Source organism: Pteropus medius, unplaced genomic scaffold (assembly GCF_902729225.1).
Source record: "Pteropus medius unplaced genomic scaffold, Ma_sr-lr_union100, whole genome shotgun sequence".
NCBI lineage: Eukaryota > Metazoa > Chordata > Mammalia > Chiroptera > Pteropodidae > Pteropus > Pteropus medius.
Window position 1 is genome coordinate 23709295 of NW_024354875.1, and position 22922 is coordinate 23732216.

Sequence of the window (22922 nt, forward strand, 5' to 3'; positions counted from 1 at the left end):
GACAGGTGTCTGAAATACTCATCATTGGAGATATTTACTGCTGAATTTAAAGTACAATATTGAGATTGATAAAGATCGAAAGAGATGGGGGATAAAAGGCTGAGCTAGTTCATGTAACAGCTGCAACCATTCCCAAATGTTTTTCTGCATAATCATGCAAGAAATTCATCATGCATTTCCTATTAAATATTCATGCAACTTGCTCCATAGGAGGGCTGTGGTATTTATTAATTCCCGGTGTTGGTACGTTTTGGTACATCTACTGCCAGCAATAAATGTGTCATGCTTAGCTAATTCAATTCTTGGCAGAAAATAGTAGAATATAATACTTACTTACAGGATATTGCAAACTTTAATTATGCCTAAATTATTTTCAAGACTACCTTGAAATAAGCAACTGATTCTCTTTGCTTAAGGATCAAATGGTGTGGGGAATGAATGAGTAGATAGCATTTTGCTTCAAGTGCCCCATCTTTGTGAGAGGCGATCCATTTGTACCACATACTAATAATTATTGTAAAAGTAATCGAGTCTAAAGATTACAAAGTCATCTGCTCTTTTATACAATTGAAAGTTCTTTTTCCTAAGGTTTTATTAACTGAGAGGATAAAATAGGACAAGCTAATTATCAAAATTTGTCCCCCAAATTTGTCAGCACATAACATTATGAATCGCTAGTTGAAATTTACAAACATCGATTGATAAAAATCAAAAGGAGGCTCATAATGTACTTCAGAATACTTTAACATACACGGACACAAGATAAAGTGGCATTTTTTCAGTAACATATTTAAACAATGCTTAGTTTGTGAATTACACAGTACTGAAAACTGCAGGAAATAAAATGGGAGTAGAGGACATAGGCTCTGTCCTTAAAGTGTTTACAGAATAGTTGAAAGAGAAAGACATTCATCCAAAGAACAGCTAGAGAAACAAACAAATATTCAATCATGTAGAACTAATTGACGACACTCTTAATGTGCATACATTTACTTTTCCAAACAAATAAATACCTTTTCTCATGACAACTCTATTAATTAAGAAGAACAGTTAATGTCCTTGTATATTAAGTGCAGAAAGTTGAATGACTGGTCTATGTTTTGTTGTAGTTTTGAAAAATTGTGGTTACAACCAGTTATGCTGACTCTTGGGTATGGTCACCAGTGAGTATTCTCAGGGCAAATATCTTCTGGTAGCTCCTCTTGATTTCTATAGCAAGGACTCCCCAGAACCCATACTTAAAACGATATGGATTTTTGCTTCTGCTTAGGATGAAGTAGTTTATAGCTGACCATTCTCTTCTTGGAAACAATTAGAAAAGCTAGATAAGCAAAACAAAACAATGAGTTTCAAGGCATATGACAGCTGCTGAAACATCCAGGACTAAGGAGATAGAGACTATTTCTAAAAGGAGGAAATGGCAGAGATTTCAGCCAATAGTCTGCATTCATTTCTTTTCTGGGGGCATTTGCTGATTCTGGGCATGGGGAAAGAGGCTGAGAATCTGGAATTTGCCTCCCATAGGGAGGGCTGCTGCTGGAGAACTGAAAAAACAGTAGAGATTCTCTCTCCACACCCCAGAAGGAAGGGGTTTTTAAGGAAAAAAAATAGAATGGAATACTGAAATTGACATAAGGCCAGATTTCTCCTTAATACGTTTGCTAAAAATATGAAGCTGTGTCTCAGAAGACTAAGAAGCTAAGCAGAAAGACTTAACAAAAGAAGAGAAAGTTCTCAGCTGTCTTGCCATGCTGAGGCGTAAGGGTTAGAGTTCAAGACCCATCCAGAGGAAGACTATGTCTTAGGAATTGAAGTAAACCAGAGATAAACCAAGCCCTACCAAAACTACAACTAGTCTGAGTCAGTTCACTCCTTGATTGGATTAGGTAGGTTAGTTGCTAAGTTTTCATTCTACCTGCCTAGCAAAAGAAGGTCAATCTCTCTCTGGATGTAGTAAACATTATATGGATCCTCTACTACTATATCATCTATATTCCTATATCCATATATTCTAGTGTTTCATAAAAAGTCACTGAGTATGCCAAGAGACAAAATCATATGACCTTTTAAAAAAAAAAAAGAGAGGAAAAAAACCAGAAATGGACCTTCAGATGAAGCAGATATTGGTGTTAGCACACAAGGATCTTAACCATGATTAGGATGCTAAGAAAAATAAAGAAAAGGTAGAGAAAAATAGAAAACAAGTTGATATTTTATTAAAAAGTTGGAATCTGTTTTTTAAAAAGAATTAAATGGAAATTCTATAACTATAAAACAATAAACTCAATAGATGGGGTTCATAGAATAGATTCAGCAGAAGACGTGATTAATGCACTGGAAGATATGTCAATAGAAAAGTATCTAAATTGCTGCACAGAGAGAAATAAGAATGAAAAATATGGAAAAGAGCATTAGAGATCCATGGAAAACAGTAAAAATGTTATCACATATATCAATTGAATGCATGAAGAAAGGTGAGAGCACAAGCAATATTTGAAGATATTTTAGTCAAAAATTTTTCTAAACTGATAAACCCACAGATTTAAGAAATACCTAAAACGCAAACAGGATGAATAAAAGAAAAACAAGTCACATCACAGTAAAAACTGCTGTAAATCAAAAATGATAAGAAAAAATTTAAAGCACCAAATATAGGTTCATTATCTTAAAAAAAAAAACAACACAACAAAACTACAACAAAAAGAATTATATCTGACTTTTACAGAAATGATGGAAGCCAGAAGACAACAGAATGACATCTTCAAAGTCATAAGAAATATATATATTTGCCAACCAGTGATTCTCTGCTCAGCAAAAATATTCTTCAAAAATAAGCTGAAATAAAGATATTTTCAGAGAAACATAAATGAAGGGAATTTTTGGTAGCAGATTGCAATTAAAAAACCAATCCAAACCAAACCAAACCAAACCAAACCAAAACACTAAAGGGAGTTTTTGTGAATAGAGTTTTAACTAAAAAATCACTCCACATAGAAAAACAGAAATGCAAAAAGGAATGAAGAACACAGAAAAGGTAAATATGTAAGCAAATATAAGTAAATCTTGACGGTAGATATCATTAATACTAATATCTACTGGGTTTATAGTATATATAGAAATAAAATGTTTGGTGATAATGAGAAAGGTGAGAGGGGCTATTTGGAATTAAATCGTTTCAAGGTCTAGTATTGTAAAAGGAAGTTGTAAAAGAAACAATTTAATCTCATTGTACTAAGTGAATGATGCATGCTCTCATCTTTAGAATAACCTCTGAAAGAATATTAGAAGAAAATATAAATACAAAAAAAATTAGAGAAAACATGAAATAACAAATAGATTCAATTAATTAAAAAGAAGGCAGGACAGGAGAGAAAAATAAGGATAAAGTAGGTAGGGCAAATAGAAAACAGAAAATGGCAACTATAAATCCAATTTGTTATAATTACATTAAATAAAAAAGGATTACATGCTACCACAAAAAAATTTAAAAGTTTCAGACTTGATAAAAAAAACTCTATAATATTTTTAAAAATATTAACTTAAAAAGACATGCCTTAAATATAAGAAAACAGAAAAATTAAAATTAAAAGGATGAAAAAAGGTATACCATGTAAATTCTAACCAAAAGAAAGGTACAGATTTCAGATAAACTAGACTTTAGGTAAGAAGTGTTAAAACAGATTGAAAGAGATATTTTATAATGAAAAAGGGGTAAGGGCACCAGGAAGATATCACAATTCTAAATCTGCAGCTATCCAATAACATAGTTTCAAAATGTATAAGGCAAAAATTGATGTAAGCAAAAGAGGAAACAGACAAATCAACCATTATAGTAGGGGGCTTTAACTTGCCTTTCTTAAGGTGATTGGATGAACAAAATAATTCATAAGGTTATAGAACAATAAAATAAACCAACTTGAGCTAATTCATATTTATAGAACAATGCACCAAACAATATTAGAATATTCATTTTGGCAATGAGAATACTCAGCAATGTCAGAATACAATTTTGGCAAATGTTTAATTTTTCCAAAATTGTTCATATGCCATATCATAAAGCAAGCCTCAATTAATTTTAAAGATTTAATCATTCAGAATATGTTTTCTGAACATGGTGGAATTAAGCTGAAAGTCAATTAAGTAGAAAATTCCCAACTTTTTGAAAATTAAACAATGTATTTCTAAGTTAAGTTATACATAGAAATTAGAAAATATTGTGTGCTGAATGATAAGAAAGACACAATTGATCAAAACTTGTGTGATGCATCTAAAGTACTTAAAAATACATATTAGGGAAAAAGAAAAGGAAGATCTAAGCTTTCATTTCAAGAAACTAAAAAAAGAACAGCAATCATAAAATAGAAAAAATAAGAAAAATGAAGTAATCAATGGAATAGAAAACAAACTTACAAAACAATTTCAATAAAGCTAAAAGTTAGTCTATGACCATGCTACCCTGAATTAGCCCTATCCCATCTGATCTCAGAAGCTAAGCAGGGTCGGGCCTGGTTAGTACTTGGATGGGAGACCACCTAGGAAGACCAGGGGCTGTAGGGGTAAAAAATAAAAAAAATAAGGATTGTAAGCTGACAAGGTCCTTGCAATCTGTGAGGTCAACCAAGGGTTGCCTCACCTAAAAATAAAATAAAATAAAATAAAATAAAGCTAAAAGTTGGTTCTTTAAAAAGATTGGTTAAATTGATAACTCCCTAGCAAGACTGTTCTTCTGATCTGTAGTCAGACGTGTTATCCATTGCACCACTGGCCTCGTATTAAGACTGTTCTTGAGAAAGAGAAGACACAAATTACTAGTATTCAGAGTGAAAAGCAGGCATCATTATAGATCATGGAGATATTAAAGAAATAAAACTAGGATAGTCTAGACAACTTGATGCCAATAAGTTTGATAATTTAGAGGAAATCAATGAATTCCTCAAAAAAAAGTAATTAAATTTATTATTTAGGACCTTTTTTATTAAAGAAATCAAATCCATTATTAAAACCTTTCCCACGAAGAAAACTCTAGGACTGTGTTACTTCACCGATGAATTATTCTAAACATTTAAGAAAGAAATATCAATGTTATATCAACTCTTCCAGAATATAGAAAGAAAAAAGGGGGGGAGGAGTATTTCCCAATTTGTTTCAAGAGACCAACATAAACCTGCTAAAAAGAATTTACAATAGAAAATTATAAGCCATTCTCTTTCATGAATTTAGAAGCAAAAACCTAAACAAAATAACAAATCAAATCTAGTAATTTACACGATGGATAGTTCAATAAGACTAAGTAGGGTTTATTCCAAGAATGTAGGAATTCTTTAAGAAAAACACCCAATAGAAAATGGACAAAAGACTTGTATAGGCACTTTGTAAAGGTAGATATCTGAATTGCCATACATATACGGAAATGTGCTCAACTACACTGATCTTCAGAGACATGCAAATTAAGACCATAATGATATATACTATACACTCAAAGTTTTGAAGTAATTGGTGGTGGGCATGTAAATTGGTATAACTATCTTGGAAAGCCAATTAGCAGAATCTACTAAAGCTGGTCCAGCAATCCCATTCCTGGTCATATTGATAAGAGAATGCAAGTATATGTTCACTAAAGATTATTCGTAGCATACAATTGATAATAGCTCCAAACTAGAAATAAACCAACTGTCCATTAAGAGCAGACTGGATAAATACATTGTGGTGTATTTGTAAAATGGCATGACACACAGCAATGAAAATGAACTATTGCCAAATAACATAAATGAATCTCACAAACACAATGTTGAGCAAAAGAAGACAAAGGAGAGTAGACAGTACATAAATTCATTTATATGAATTTTAAAAACAAACAAAATTAATATATGGCGTTTGAAGCAATGAGAGTGTTTTTCTTTCAGAGAGGTAGAAACTAGAGGTGGAGAAAAGGAATGATTCTAGGATGGTGGTAAATTTCTATTTCTATTTCTGTTTCTGATCTGGTGCTGACTACATGGGCATATTTACTCTGCACACATAGGATTTGTGTACTTTTTTTTGTATTTGTTGTACTTTGACACAAAGTTTAATTTAAAAGACTATAAGGAAGGTCTTACATAAATTATTGAATGTGCTCAACAAAAGAGCAATTCTCTCAATCGACTTAAGAGAATCTTCCAATAAGCAGAACAAGGGAAGATGGGTAGCAAAAGCTTCTCTTCCTTTACCCACAGATCCTGTGCATGCACCAGCATAAGAGGATGAGGTCAGCATAAGGCAGGTGGCAAAGAGAATTCCAGATAAATGAAGGATTGGTGTTATTGGGAAGGGCAGGTTTGAGACAGAGGCCTTCTGGGTGAGGTGAGGGCTATGCTTGAAGTAATTTATCTTGTTCATTGTTAGCTGGAGCTATGTGACAGTCAGATAGAAGTGACCCTGTTATATGCAAGATGTGGCTGTTCCTCAAAGCAGTCATGGAGTTGGTTGAAATCATTGATTATAGGGTGGATGGAAGGTGGGCAAGTAATCTTAACTCATGCTTTAACATAGATTATCTATCTGTTCATCTCCCATCTACATTATACTATGGAGACTGTGTCTTTCCTAGGAGATAAAGAGCTAATTTACATAGTTTATTATTTTGGTTTTCTAAGTACTCTTGTGCTTAACTATAACATGAAGTGTTAATTAGACTATTAAAAAAAGCCCAGATTCCACTTTGGAATATAAACTTTTGTAACTTGTAAACATCAGCTGAGTTTTCACCATTAGCTTATTTTTTCTCCTAATTAGAATTCTGATTTTTTTTTTTTTTTTTTTTTTGATGTATGTGATTTAAGTAGGAGGAGAGAGAGAGGAAGGGGAGAGAGAGAGAGAGAGAGAGAGTGAGTTGACATATAATCTGGTAACAGGGAGATATTAATTTTTTACTCCTTTCTTTGATCATAACAAAAGTTCTTAGTGTATACAAGATACGAAATCTGAGTTTCCTTAATCTTTTGATCAATTTAAGTCTTGTTTCTGTTCGTGTAAGTTCCCTGAAAGTAATTGTTAGCTTCTTACAGAAACAAAGAACGACATGAATAAACTTGTTTTACTCTAGTCTCGAATATAAGCTTAGCTGGGTCTAATACTGATGTTTGTGTGTTGTTAATACACACTTAAATGACCTGAATGGCTGCATTAGAAGAATCAATTTAAAAATATAACTAAGATGAAAGACAAACCCATTCAAGACAGTTTATGATTTTAACTTTCAGAAAATTGTAAATGCTAAGCTGCATTAGGTTAAAAAAAAAATCCCTTCCTATTTGCTGAGAAAATAGTACACTGTAATAATGTATATACCGATTTACCACTCAGAAATCTTATGTAAGTAAAACAATAAATTGGAGCTCAACAATTATTACCTAAAAGCCTTCCAGAAAGGTCCTCTGCAATAACGGCACATTATTTTTAAGAGCTATTAAATGCTGAGCCAATGCCGGTTTATTAGTCCTCACAGTCTCCTGGAAGGAAATAAGTAACAAAGGAAATCCCCATGGATACTCACCAGCTCTTCGCAACAAGAGAACCAGCTGGTGTCTGAACCCAGGTTTTCAGGCCCTGAGCACACCTGGGGTGCTATTAAAACAAAAACACAATAACAGTTAGCAGCAAAATCCAGGGACTCATTTGAGCAGGTTTTGGATTTTGATTCAGAATCTCTGGGTGTGAGGTCTGAGATCTGCATTGTTTTTCTAACCAAGCTTCTCTCAGTGACACTGATGCTCACCAGAGTTTGAGACCTGCTCCCTTAGAGGCCATCTAGTCAACTCCCTCATTTTCAGAGGAGGTTGTTGAGGCTCAGAGAGCATAAATGACCTTTGAAAGGTCATTGAGCCATTTAGTGGTAAAGCTTGAGTGGACCCAGGTTTCTTACCATTCCCAGGCCAAACTCCTTCTACCATGCTTTATTGCTTCTGAGTATTTGTTTCCTCCTTCAGTGAATGCTATAAGCATACCTAGAACCAACGTATACACTCAGAAGTGTGACTCCAGATAATTCTGAATTTCTCTAAACTCACATTTTATTTGATTTTTTAAATTACCGTTAGAGGAAAGTCCAAAGCATATGGAATATTTAAAACTTAACTCTTTCCTTTTAGCTCTTCAGAAAGTGGTAAGACTGAGAAACCAGGAAATCCTCCCTTCTACTACTCATGGAAGTGCGTTAGAGATACAAAATTCTACCCAGTGGAAAAAAAGAACTCTAAAGGTTACAGTTTATTAACCTGTAGGATATTAACCAGTTTTGTATATAATAGAGCAATTTTATCCTGACATTCCTTTTTAGATTGCATATAAACACTTGCTCCTCCAATTCTCATTTGAACTAGGTTTGACATATCCCTGATTCCTTCATTAATTAATGAGTTAAATACAATCTTTGACATATATTCATTATGTAGTTGAATGAGCATTTGAGCATTGTCTAACTTTTAAAAATTATACTTTAATATGAGAGATAAATCATTTTAGAAGGCATGGAGGAGTGAGCGGCACTTCTACAAAGTCTTCTCTGACTCCACTGGAATGCCTGACACTTCTCCTTTCGTGTTCCCCTAACGCTCCACGAGTGTATAACATGTCTCTCGTAGGCATTTGTTGCATTGCAGCAAACATCCCCTCAGGGCAGGGACCATTAGTGAGCCTTGCATCTCATTGTTTTTGGTATTTGTACATGGTGGATGTTTAATGCATTAAAAAAAAAAAAAAAAGATTAGGCTGACTGATTCTCTTAGTGAATGAAGATCTATTATAGAGAGAAAGCTAAATGAAGGCCAGGACCACATCATGCACATTTTTGTCCTTTTCACTGTTCACTGTTCCAAGTAGACCTGCTGAGACAAGGCCAACATGGGCAAAATTCTGAAGAAGTTGCTTTGTTTTTGGCGACCCCTTATTAGTGAAATGGTAATAATATATGCTATTACTATTTAATGCATACATATTACAGACGATGCAAAGATAAGCACTTCTAGTTATATAGATAATATTTTTAACCTCACAATACCCTAGAAGCTAAAAAAACCCTTTTCTTATCCCCATTTTCCAGAGGAGGAAACTGAAGCACAGAGAAGGAACTTAGTTGACAAAATTACATATCTAGTAAGAAACAGATAGGACTTGACTCTAGTTTCTCCAATTCTCAAGTCCAGCAGTTGATCCAGATATCAATTGCTGGCTATAGAAACCTAGGCAAGTTAGCTACCCTCCCTGAGCTTCTGTTTTCTTTATGCCATTTTCGCTGTAGGTTTTTTGAAGATCAGAAACAATGCATGAAAAGCCCTACTATAGTATGTGTCATTATGGTGTCTAATTAAAGCTAGCAATAACCACGATTGTCATTACCTATTGGTTCCTTCTTTCCTTACTTGAGCTTGCCATTCATCTAACCTCTCACTCACCTCCAGCATTTACGGCTCCCCAGCTGTCAGGACTCCAAGCACTTGCATTCTATTATGGTTTATCCCTTGGAGTTTGAGCATCTGCCCTACAGCGGTGCTTCTCAGATTTAACCTGCACAGGAATGCCTCCAGGGTCTTGGTAAAAGTTGCAAGTCTTGATTTGTCCTGTGGGTCTGAGGTGAAACCCAAAAGTCGCCATGACTAACAAGCTCCCAGGCCAGGTGGTGCTCAAGCTCTAGGTCGCTGTACCACATTGGGAGGACCCGCTATCCCTTGCTGACTCCCTTTCTCTCCTCCAATCCAGTCCTATTTTCTCAAAAGCTGTTTTTCTGCTACCGTGACAACAGAAAACTAGCTACTCTTGATTTTCCCAGGTAATAAATTCGCATCATTGATAATTTTCAGCTGTGATGCGGGAGTAATATTTGTGAGTAGAGATAAGGGATAAGGGATAAATGAGGAGGAAGATTTTCAGTACTGTCAAGTCATGTGTCATAATAGCCATTTACCTGTATGGGTCTACAGGTAATAAAATAATTCACTGTACCTTTAAAATTTCTAAAACAGAATAATGAAATCTCTTCTCTATGAGCCTATCTTTCATCTTAAAAGTGGGTTATGAATGCCAGCACAGTATTCCTGTTGAAAATGTTGATTAACTTTTTGTGCAGTTGAGCTGTTAATAGGCAGTACTGCAGCTTTGGGAAATCTGACAAATATTGACAGAGCCCAGTGAAATGTTGTGGTGATTATTATGCCCTTCCTCCTGAGGGTCAACTGGGGCCCTCCCACAGCAACCCTCAGGCAAAGTCTGCCCTTGGGGAGAGATCTAATAACTGACACAATCATGCTTTCTTTATTCAAATTTAAAAATAATTCTCAGAAAAAAATCCATTTTGTCAAATATATATATTTCAAATATATATATATCAATAATACCTTCTAGTTGTGTTATTCATGCTCAACCCATTTTTACAGATGAGGGCATTCAATATAGAGTTTAAGTATCTGGATCATATTCTGAAGGAATTAATTAATATCTAAGGTGGGGGAAATCAACCATTTAGAAATTCCCAGTTTAATTGGCCATTACTTAGAAATATACTTTGCAAATGTCACTATTTTATGCATTTATCATCATCATCATCTTCTGGAAAGTGGCTATGCCTTTCTCATTTATTACTTAAGTGTGCAAACATAGCATTGCAGGCTGGTAAGAGATGTTACATGTAAGTACAAAGGAGTATACTTTAAATGTTTATGTTTAAAAGGAGCTCCCATTAAAAGAAGTTAACTTTCTGTCAGTGATACTGTTGGTTGTCCATTCAGTTGCATCTTGCTATTTCTCCTGCTTCCTTCTCAACTACCACTTCTATCTTGTTGTTAGACTTTGATAGGCAAGAATGAAAGACAAGAAATGACCAATGTTACTTTCCACCCTTACAGCGAGGGTTAGAGCATCTACCCCAATCCAGGCTTAAGGGACCTGAAGGGCAGTCCACAGGAGGTTTCCAGGAAAGGTCTTCCTCCCAGATAAAAAGAGATGCATGAAAAAATCTATCTTTCTTCTGCATTTTGGAGTGATTGTGCGAAGATATAATAAATATACTGAGACAGAGGCAGCCATTTTGTAATCACTGGAGTAAAAGACTGAGGACAAAAGCCGAAGTCTGAGTAAGTGGAACAGAAAGATGACAAGAACCTGGGTCCTCAGTGGTATTCTGGAGCTCTTACTTCAATTGTGGAACTTCCCCCGCTTCTAGACTGCTTGCTCTGAAAGTGATAAATGCCTATTTTGTTTCAATCACTTTTAGTTGGCTCTTCTGTTCCTTGCAGCCCAGAGCATCCTAACTGGTGTTCCAGTCCTTGGAAGGGGACTCCTGGGCGCTTCCAAGGCAGAGTGAGCAGTGCTGTTTGAGCTCTTCCTGAGGTAGCAGAGAGCATAGTTATGGTCAGCTGCACTTGGAAATAGGCTCGATCTCATGGAAGCCATAGGAATCTGTTGCCAGCCCTGATGAGGCAGACTCACCTGCTTCCTTCCTGTGCCAAATTCTTGGTGTCATTTATGAAAAAAAAAATCTCAGGTTTGGAGCCAATGGTGGTTTTTAGAGCTTTCTGTTTCATGGTTAGACAGATGTTTGGGGAAGTTTAATTCTCTGAATATAGCCTATCTAAATTATAGTCTCTTCAGTCATACAAATGGAATAGAATTTGAAAGCAGACTATTAACAGACAGAAGCCATTTATGTCTTTTGCAAATGATGTCATGTATAAAAGTCTTTCCCTTAATAAGATTAACTGTTTCTACTATTATAAGAATTATCTGAAATTAAGCCCAGACCCTCAGACTACACTGTGATAAAAAGGGATATGTTATGAATAAGGTAGTGACTATGAAGTGACGCAATACTATTTTTGAAAACTTACATAATGTTTATAAAAAATAAATTAAAGTTATGTTGATCCTGCCTGTCCATTTTCCTTTCAATTTTTATTACACTGAAAGTTGCTTTTTGATTTAAAACAATTCTCTTTTACACAGATAACTTTTGACCTTCTATAATCACATATTATTGTAGTTGCTGTTTGTGTATATGACATTCAACATTTCAAAAAAACCCTGAAGATTTTTTTTTTACGCCTACAACACCCAGTCTTCCTAGGTGGTCTCCCATCCAAGAACTAACCAGCCCCAACCCTGCTTAGCTTCCGAGATCAGACCAGATCGGGTATGTTCAGGGTGGCATGGCTATAGACTGAAGATTTTAAAATTAGTAATTCTTTACCATTTTGGACTTAAAGCTTCATTGATTCAAGATTTTAAATGTTGACATTATAAAAATAGTGGTTGACCTCTTTCACTTCATCACATTGCTTTTCAAAATCTATTTTTATATACTTGCGAAGTTTACAAACAAAATATATTTCATTCTACATGTATGAAAAAATACATTCAGCATGGGAAAACCATATTGGTAGGTACTCATTAAATTTAGAACCATCTTCTGAGATATAAGTCATCAAATGAACAAACAAAAAAACAAAACAAAAAGCCAAAGCAGTGCCACAGAGGACATTGTATGACAAAAACTTCAAAGTCGTCATTACATCAGCTCTGCCTCCTTGGCTCTGTGTTCACTTTTCTAAAGACTGAGGGAGAAAAAATAAAAAGGCTTAGGGATGGAAGGACAGAGGAAGAGTAGGCCAGGGTGGCCTGTGGTTTCTGCCCCACTTAACTGTATTTCTCTCTTTCTCCCACCTCCATTGTAAATGACATGCTGTGCTTTGAAAATTTTTGTATTATTTTCATAGTGTGAGACAAGTAAATATTTAATGGAGTCCTACAGTAGTCTTTTAAATATAAAATACAAATAAGAGTCTTAATTCTTCCAGAGATAGGGAGCTATTGAAATAATTTTTCTTAGAACAGCATATTCAAAGTTGTGCTTTAGGGAGCTTAAGAAGGCAATAGTGAATAGGGTAGATTGGAAGGAAATGGAGGAGTCTAATTGGGGAAACTGGTTAGAGAAGCATTACATTGGTTTAGATGAACTTAAGAGGTTTTGGCAGTTTGAATTAGGGTAGTGTCCAGGAGAATGGAGATGAGATAGGTGCAGAAGTGTCAAGCTGTGTATCTCCAGGATCTTGCATTCCTCTCTGCTCCGCTTAATTTGATATTCAAGCCCAGTCCTGATTGAATATCCAGGGCCATTTCTAGTCAGATGCTGGAGATGCTTATCCAGCCCCAACCACATGGACTGATGGCTGTATCTTTCACCACCCTTGCTGTTAGAGCAATGTGCTTCAACAACCTGCAGTTTTCTGGTCACCCCATCTTCAGCACTTTTGCTATGACCTCCTTCTAAATTTCCCTCTCCATATCGCCGGGGCTTAATCATACTTCAAGAAACTGCTTGAACATCACTTCCTTTATGTAGCCTTGTATAATACCTTCAGGTAATAGAGGTGACTACCCCTTCCTTTGGACTCTTCTGAATGTGGATTTGGCACTTAAACTGAACTGCACTTATATTTAAACTCTTTCCCAATATCTACTGTGATGGACCATATTAGGTAGTTTGTAAATATTTATTGAATAGTTAAATTCTGATAATCAAAGATCCTGCCTTATTCTTGGGTCCTACACTCCCTGCCTCATAACATAGCTCTTACAACCGACTTCCTGCCTTCATCCTTGTTCTTGAATTTCTCTTGTGCTAACTGCTCACTAACACAGTCATATTCAAGGGCTGATTTGTGTTGTCTTATTGCTCCCTCCTCTGCCATTGTCAGGACGATGGCTGGACTCTATGGCGGTGTCAGCCTAGCAACTTGTTGATAGAACAACCATGAACTATGTGACCAACTATATAACAACTTCCAATTATCATCTGCTCTAGACACCTGATGACTCAACTCTTAGTCTCCCCTTCCTACTGCTCTCCTCTCTTGGCAAATGACCCAGTTTATACCTAAATAGCTCTGGACACTTGACCTCATACTTGTTCACCTGTCTGAAGTCTCTGTTGCAGGCTGTAGATGTCACTAGCAACTATTCCTCCCCTGGCATTTGCTCCTCTCCCCAAACACCCACTAGTGGACATGACTGATGGTTCGTCTGATTGTTCTGTCTCTCTAGTATATAACTGGTGGTGCCCTACAGAATCTCAAGATATAACCGATAAATACATTGAATTTAGAAACTTCTTGGATTTGAGGAAAAGGCAGATGTATGTGGGACAAAAGTCAAAAGCTAACTGAGGCTTGCTGGGTGATTAGGAATGTGGAGGTGGCATGGCAGAAAGAGAGCACATAAGAGGGAATATTTTTAGGAAAGGAAGTAATGAGGTCAGCTTTTAAGAAGAGATGATGAATCCAGTTTTAGATATGCCCAGGGGTGATATTAAAATATTTAATGAGGTATGACGTGACTTCAACTGATCAATACAGATGCCAGTGTTAGGCTATATGAGGGCCTATCAATCTAGGATTTATTATGCTGGATGGAAGGAACAGGCAGAACAACTTATTGGATATTCGGAGGGGCCAGGCTCAATAAATTTCAGATAAATTTCCCTTATGAACTTCAACCTTCGTTTTTCTTCCCTTCCATCTAAAGGTTAGACTGGGCCTATATACCATTGAGTAGTAGTCTTAACACTTTTTCACTGTAGTCTTTAACACTGGTAAATTGGCAGGTGTTTGTCTTATAATTACCTCCCAGGATTCTAGTTAAAGCGCACTATTGCACTCATCCTCATGCCATTTTTTTCATAAATTTGTAATAGCATGTCCAGACCTCTCCCCTTCAGCATACAAAGACCTCTTTTATCCCCACAAAAGAGGGCTGACTGCTATGGATTTATGCAAATTCAGTTTTTAACCTGCCAGCCAAAGAATAAGGCATAAAGATTAATTCTTAAGATGTTTTTCAGCTTTTGAATTTTGTATTCCAGGAAGGATGTTTTTGATTTTCCTTTTTGACAGATTTGATGTAGACATAAAGATGGAAAGTTAATCGTTAGCTTTGGGCATTCAAAGAAGGTGAGGATTTTTACCCACCCTGCTTAGAAAGGACGAACTTATTGCTTAAGGATTTAACTCTGGATTAGTAGCTTCTGATTCAAATTGAAAATACAATAAATGCCAAATAACTAACTTGGTGGAACTGGAGGGTCACTCATTAGAGAGAACAGAGAATTAGCATAGCTAATGAGAAAATCTCTAGCAGGGAAGCAAGAATTTCGGATTCTAATCTTACTTCTGCTAGTGTCATACTGGGAACTCTGGAGAATGGGACTTTGATTTTCCCAGACTCCTTCAGTTCTAGCATTGATCAAGGATGAATGCAAATTTGTTTCTTTTTCTACCTCATAGGTGTGTAGGAGGTTTGGGTATCTGGGAAAGCACTAGCTTACATGTCGCCTGGCACTTAGGCTGATTACAAGCTTTTGTTCTTTTGTTTAACTGGCTTAATAGGTATAAGGGGTATTGACAGCAAGACTGTTTGTCATTCAGGGCAGTCTCTTGCCGAGTCAGTGGAGACAGACTACCACCTGGGTCTTGACTCTGCAGTGAGATTTGCTAAGTGATGACATGAACACCCACTCAAATGTCTGTGAAATGTCTGCCTCTTGAGTGTTCCATTTGATCCATTCCCCACCCAACCTCCTGACACTCATTTCCTCACTGACCTTGCTCTATCCCAGGAGTGAGCTTCCTGGCCTTGATTCTGTGCTGGCAGAATCAGCTACCTCCTCTGAATGTTCAAAAGGCCCCTTTTGGCAAGCATCTCTCTCCCAGATGAGTAGAAGGGAGTAGGAGGCAAATTATTTAGTGATCGTAAGAATGCACTTTACCTGGCTGTAGGCCCAGGGTTATCTGGGAGGAATGATATGTTAGCTGACAACTACATTTGCAGAGATAAGTTTAATGGATTTCCCAGTGTTTTGAGGTATATTCCTCACAGTTAAGATTGAGTTCATGAAAAAAAACAAAGGCTACCTATTCTCTGTCTTTAACTATGCCTAGGTTTTTCCCTACTTTGGAATATAAATCTTTGCTCTCCCTTGTTGTCTTCTCAAACAACTGTGTCAACACAACCACTTTTCAGTGCCAAATTCCTGAACAGGTAGTATTTATTGATTATGTTAATTTCTTCATCACTTATTTTCATATTAAGACTTAGCAATCTGATTTCTACTCCTACAAAACATTGAAATAATTTTTCTTTGTGTTTTTGTACCAGCCTCATGTCATTTTCTCAGTTATTACCCCATTAAGTCTCTCTGAGGTATTTGGTACAGTTGATATCTTCTTTCCTTAGATATTTGTGCAAGGCTCTGTCTCTGTAACTATACTAAATTCTTTCCTCACCTCCTCAACTCTTCTCTCCGTTAGTGACTCCCTTTTCTCCCTTTAACCATTAACTCAGGACTTTGTTCTTATCCTCATACCCATTCATTTTCAAAATAATACTTTGATCAAAACAGCAGTGACTCTCTCCAAATCTTTACTTTCTCACATAAAATTTGCTCCATACTTCTATTTACTATTTATTTCTACTTGGATATCCCATCTCCCATCCTAAGTTCTCCATTCCAGGAAACAGATTGATTGGGTTTAAATCTTGGATCTAGTAATTTATTGGTTGTGGGACTTGGTACAAGTTACTTTTTTATTACCTCTGTTTCCTCAACTGGAGAGTAATATGATGAGTGAAAATAAAGGTGAAAATAAAGTCTACTTGAGTGGATTTAGTAAGTAATATATAGAAAGTAAGTAATATATGACACAGCACCCTGGTGTCATAGTAAATGCTAAAAATGTTAGTTATTATTATTAGTCCTTATTCATAATTTGCCTTCTCTTTAATCTGTATATCTAGTAATTCATTACATTGTTTTTCTTCCTTCTTTTAATCTATTTTTCATCTCTACTTCATTTATGCTTTGAATGAAAGTCTTCATAGCTGGAATTTCAGAGCCTCTTTGTTGTGTGTTGTATTATTTATTGTGCTGCTTCCAAGTTCAAATGGGTTTGTTACTATCAATGAGTCACATTCAAATTCTTCAACTAGATATATAGGCTCAGCATTACTGTTGCTGCTTTGGTGGTCACTTTCATCTCCTGCTACTTAATATGTAAACTTCAGCTCCAGTCAAGGCAATTAACTTCCTGGTCCCTGAAAAATGCCATGCCATTTTCATTATTTGAGGATGTCCTTTAAATGGCAATACCTGCCTTGGGAGAGGTGACATGAGCCCCATGTATTTGCCATCTTTGATAACTTCTTAACAAATACATTTCAAATTAATTAATTTTCAAGGAAGAAGAGAATTCTTTTTAAAGTCTTAGAAATAAGATACAAAGTTCTAGAGGGTATAAAAAGTGAAAAATTAGAAGTACTTAGTTCATATCATCAGAACTCTAAATTAGACTGGCTAATAAAAGCTATTGTTTACTTGATTGAGCACCTATAGTTTGCCAGCTATTGTATAGTAAATATAACCAGCTCTGTTTTCTTCTAGTTGTCATCCAGCCATTTTTTTTTTCAGTATTGAGACAAAGGACTGCATGGAATGTAATGATCATGAGGCCTTTTTTAGAAGGAGAAAATTAGGTTCCAGATTATATTTACAGAATCCATTGCCAAATCCACTAAACTAGCATTTATTAAACAGCATATACTTATTGAATAGTCAAGGCACTGTTTTGGTGTTGGGAGGGAACCTCAAAGAAGAATAAAACATGTCACTTTGCTATACATGTTCTTGACTGGACACCATTTTCAGTGCTGTGCATATTTTTTCAAATATTAGTTTTTATGAAAGAAATATATCTGTAAAGTTATAAATGCCAAATACTATTATGACGAAACACTTATGATGAAAAATGGGACTTCTGCTCCACTCTTCTTTGAGTTTCATTACCTAGAGGAAACCACATTTATGTCTTGTATGTATTTGTTGAGCTCCTTAACTTAATATTTATAAATAATATTTCTTGACTTTTTTATTCTTTCAAAATGAAAATTTAGCTCTCTTATTATTCACAACCTCTGCTATTTCCTGCCTTCCTTTTATTAAAGATAATTATATTTTGGGTAAATATTCAGGGTTTATATTACTATATTTACATAAACACTGTTTGCCAGTCGCAAAGTAGTATATTATGATTACAAATCCTTACTTATACAACTTTTCGTTTTTCTTAGTTAATAATTGCCTTATTTAAAAATTTGTCTTAGTTTCAACTGCTAATTAAAAAAAAAGCTATAAAATTTTTCCCAATATAGTCAAATATTAAATAATTTTTCAGTTTCATTCATAACCACAATTCCACTCTCAGGAACTCTCTCTTGGAATCCTTGATGTTCATGTTCGTATCTGGACTGGCTACTCAGTTTCCAGAACAGCTATCATTATGGGAAATCTCTATCTTTCTCTTGAATTGGATCCCATGTTTTTCTTGTTTTCTGTGTCTTCTTTTTTTTTTTTAAGGTGAGGCAACCCTTGGTTGACCTCACAGATTGCAAGGACCTTGTCAGCTTACAATCCCTTATTTTATTTATTTATTTATTTTATGCCTACAGCACCTGGTCTTCCTAGGTGGTCTCTCATCCAAGTACTAATCAGGCCCAAACCTGCTTAGCTTCCGAGATCAGATGGGATCAGGCTTGTTCAGGGTGATATGGCCATAGTGTTGTTGTTTTTTTTTTTGAGGGCACCCTTCATTGGCTTTCAGGGGAGGGGTTTATAAGAATAAATTTTTCAGATGTCTTTTTTTAACTTTAACTTAAATAATACTAGTTTGGTTGGGTATAGAATTCTAATTTAGAAGTCATTATTTCTCAGAAATTTGAAAGCATTATTCCACTCTTTCATCTTTCAATATTGCTGCTGGTAAATCTAACAATTTGTTGACATCACTCCTCCATTAATATCACTTTTTTCTTTGATATTGTGACTTTTTAACCTTTTACAACATATTTAACTTGAGTTTTTGTTATAGTTAGAGATAACTACATGGGTTGAATTCTCCATCTTTACCTAGGGGTCTTCAGAACTAACATTTCAGAACATCATTGTGTAGAGTTTATTTTTGAGTAAATCTCAGGGAAGTGTCCTGATATGAGCATGCACTGATTATTTAGTGACTACCCATCTAACATTGTTTCCTATTTTTGCCTTGTGTTTAAAATGAATTGCTCCTTTCTCAGGAGCAATTACTTTTTTTTCATCAATTTTCATGTCGAGCTAATTATGCCATTTATACCATTTTAAGAATATGTCCATCTTTACTGATGTCTTGAGACATATTTATTGAGATATAATTTAAATACCATAAAATTCACTTATTTAAGTGAACGATTCAATTTTTTTAGTATATTCACAGAGTTGTGCAACCATCACTGCAATCTATCTTATTACTCTCCAAACAAAATCCTGTATCCATTAGCAGGTATTCCCCATTTTCTATTTTCTCCTGTCTTTGCAATCACTATTCTAATTTCCATCTCCACATATTTGTCTATTCTAAACATTTCATATAAATGGAATCATACAATCTGTGGCCTCTAGTAACTGGTTTTTTGCACTTGTATAATGTTTTCAATGCTTATCCATTGTTATAGTGGATATCAGTATTCCTTTTTTATTGCCAAATTTTACTAAATTTTAATTCTCTGAAGATAGTTTTCATCTTTGTATGCTTAACCCCTAGCATGGTAGCTAGGAGCTATTAGTATCTAACATATTTGTTTATTAAATAGATAGATGGCTAATTCTAAGTCCATTTCAAATTTTCCATTATAGTCCTACTTTCAAAAATTTCACTTGACCATGTCCTCCTCCCACCCCAAAATTTTTTATTTCAAAACAGTTTGATAAAGATTTGGGCAAAAATTAAGATGTTCTAAATATAGATTATTCTTGATTTATCTTTACAGTAGGACTAGAATGCTAGCCACAACCCCCTCCTTCATACCTTAGATCTTTATGAGGATTTTTTGGTCTGTAACTCAGGCATTTAACCAAGCTTATAATCACTGATCACAGTAAGACTGGGACAAATAAGAATTTTAAGCCTGGTTCTAGAGTCTCTTACTTTGCTAAAGGGGATGGCCTTAGTCACCAAACTCATATAATAATTTAGTTCTTATGGAACTCTGATTTAGCACCATAATTTTTTTGTTTTGTTTTGTTTCCCTGCGACCACTAAGTATTTCCTCTTTCAATTCTTTCCATTTCTTTAAACTAAATGGGATTAGATCAAGGCTGGGACACTGGCATTTCTTTCAGTGTTCCGTCAAGAATAAAATTGAATTTTGTGGATTCCTCTCATTCTGTTTCTTTAGTCAACATTAGCAAGGCAGAGAATTTGCTAAGACTTCTGACCTATACTTTCCTGGTTCCCTTCAAACCCTGCACCCTCAAAAGACAACACAAATACACAATGGTTTAGGAAAACTTCCAACCTCAATATCTAAGGATAATTTAAGAAGAGCTCAGTTTGAAGAAAGAAGGGTAGAAGAAATGATTTCCTCAAACTTACCTTTCTGTGATTCTAAAGTGTTTCAAGTCCTAACATAATGATACTAAAATATGTGGGAGATAGTGTTAGGATGGATATGAATTGAGCAGATATTAAAAATTAAACTTATTTATTTGTGGATTATGGTTTTCATCTGGTTTTATGATTATAAAAACAAGGACTTAATTTTAAAATCTAGTTTAATGGCCTTGAATTGTTTTGAACAGCTGGAAATCTTTTGCAGTAACATCAAAGGTAATTACTCCTCATGGCAAGAGATCAGGGGTTGTGTCTTTTGTATTGATGTTAACTCAAGTATATATATATTTTCTGAACACACACAATATTTTAAAAAAATAAATCACTCATTCTGAATTCTATGCCTACAAAGCAGCTTTAAATGCCCCCATAGGTGAGCTCAAACCCAGCAATGCAAACATCTGATTTTATCATGTTTTTTCCTCAAAAAGATGAGAGGGACACAGGGGAAAGTTTGCCTATTTTTATCCATGAAACAAGGTCACTAAATATGTTATGTCAGTTAAATCAAATTCTTATCTTTTGAAAACGTTTCTATGTAGTATGTGTGTGTGTGTGCATGCGTGTGTGTGTGTGTGTGTGTGTGTGTGTGCTATAATTCAAGAATGACATGGGTTCTGTAACTATTATTTTCCTAGTTGGTTATAAGAGTAAATTTTGGGTTGACATTTCTGAAATAAATATAGCCACTGGAGCACTAGCATTCTGATTTAAAAATCTGACTACATTAGAAGAAAATTAACCTTTTCAAAAAGCCACTGTTCTAAGGAATAATTTGAATCAAATGAGCTTTAAATGTTGTACCTGCATTTAGAATTTTTAGAGGGGTTGTAACTCCCCAGTGATCTACTTTTTAAAGGAGAAAAAGAATCAGATAAACTATGGGAAAAGTAACCATGAAAATTATAAAGAAGAGCCTAAATGAAGCTAATTTTCTTTAACTAAAATGACTTTTATAGTAACATCAGGTTCAGAAATCAAAGTAGAAACTGACCTTATTATAAGTAGTTTTGATATCTTCCATGAAAAGTATCAGATTGTATCAATATCCAGGAAACTGTATGTTTTCTGTTGGAATCCTCCATGTTACACTTGTTTATTCATTTATTTCATATTTGACAGGTACTTAGATTGTGCTAAACAGAAATGCTGACGATAAGGCTATGAAGCTGGTACACAGAATTATCAGATTTCATGTACATAACTGACAGTTAAAATATTAAGTACTTCATAATACATATTAAACATTTGGATGAAAATGACAATGCACATGATTTTCAGTCTACAAAGTATGCAATACATGTTTTCACTCTTAACTCTCTGTCAGTTGGCTTAATTTGGTATTAAAGTCTTGATCCCACCAGTTTGTGTAAAGTTTCAGCTCAGGAATTCTTGAGGTTCCTTCTCACTCTGGAGTCAGGCTGAGGTATCGGGGCCTGTTATGGAGTAAATTGTTTCTCCTGAAAAAGATATGTTGGAGTCCTAACCTGTAGTGCCTCAGAACGTGACCTTACTTGGAAATAAGGTCACTGCAGATATAATTGGTCAAGATGAGGTTATACTGGAGTCAGATGGGCCCTTAATCCAATGTGACTGGTGTTCTTATAAGTAGAGGAGAGACACACATAGAGGGCACATAGCCATATGATGTTAGAGACAGAGATTGAAATTATATATATACAGACCAAAAAATGCCAAGGAATGCCCATGCCACCAGAAGCTAGAAAAGGCAAAGAGTGATTCTCCGCTTCTCTATAGGTTTCAGATGGATCATGGCCTTGCCGACACCTTGATTTTAGACTTGTAGTTTCCAGAAATGTGAGATAATGAATGTCTGTTGTTCTAAGTTATCCAGTTGGTAGGACTTTGTTATGACAGCCCTAGGGAATGAAAATAGAGCCTTATGTCATTCAAGGTGTCATGGTGGGTGGCAAGGCATCTGGTCGCTAGTCTTCTGGTCACATGGACAAATGCTGAGCTGGCCATCATCCCCTATTTACATAACCCCTCCAGGCCTAGTGGCCCATGCTGTTTGTATACCATGCTTGGGACTCAGTACTTTTTAGGAGGCCGGACCCTCTGATCTCTTCACTTGATACATCAAGTGGCTACTGTTAAGGCACTGACAAATCCCAGGGCACTGCCTAGGAGAAGTAAGGCTTTCTTACTTCTTCTCCTAGCCCTGAGAAGATTTTTAATATTTTGGGAGGTAGCCCATTTCTCCTGCCTGCTCGTCCAGAATACTCTGTTTCTTCTCTCAAAACTTGTGTCTCCTTTGCCTTTTCCTCAAATTTTGTAAATTCTCCTAAGGGATGAGGCTTTTGGAAAACATCAGGGAAGGAAGCTTCCAATGTCTGCACAGTCCTCACCCCCACCCACAGGCAATGAAACCATAAACAGTAAAGGAGAATGTGATTC

At 35.5% G+C, this 22922-nt stretch overlaps 1 long non-coding RNA gene and 3 pseudogenes across 2 annotated transcripts in view; 1 reads left to right on the forward strand and 3 right to left on the reverse strand.

Annotated features, from left to right (window-relative positions):
• Window positions 1-223: 223 nt before the first annotated feature.
• The window catches only part of LOC120596884 (uncharacterized), a 43856-nt gene continuing 21157 nt past the window's right edge, over window positions 224-22922 (reverse strand). For both annotated transcript variants that reach the window (XR_005651246.1, XR_005651245.1), the window contains 2 exons: window positions 7535-7605; window positions 224-1321 (listed from right to left, as the gene is read on the reverse strand). This is a non-coding gene — a long non-coding RNA (uncharacterized LOC120596884). The remainder of the gene's footprint in view (window positions 1322-7534; window positions 7606-22922) is intronic.
• On the forward strand, window positions 4439-4557 carry LOC120597374 (uncharacterized; annotated as a pseudogene).
• LOC120597303 (uncharacterized) lies at window positions 12070-12188 on the reverse strand (annotated as a pseudogene).
• LOC120597259 (uncharacterized) lies at window positions 18517-18635 on the reverse strand (annotated as a pseudogene).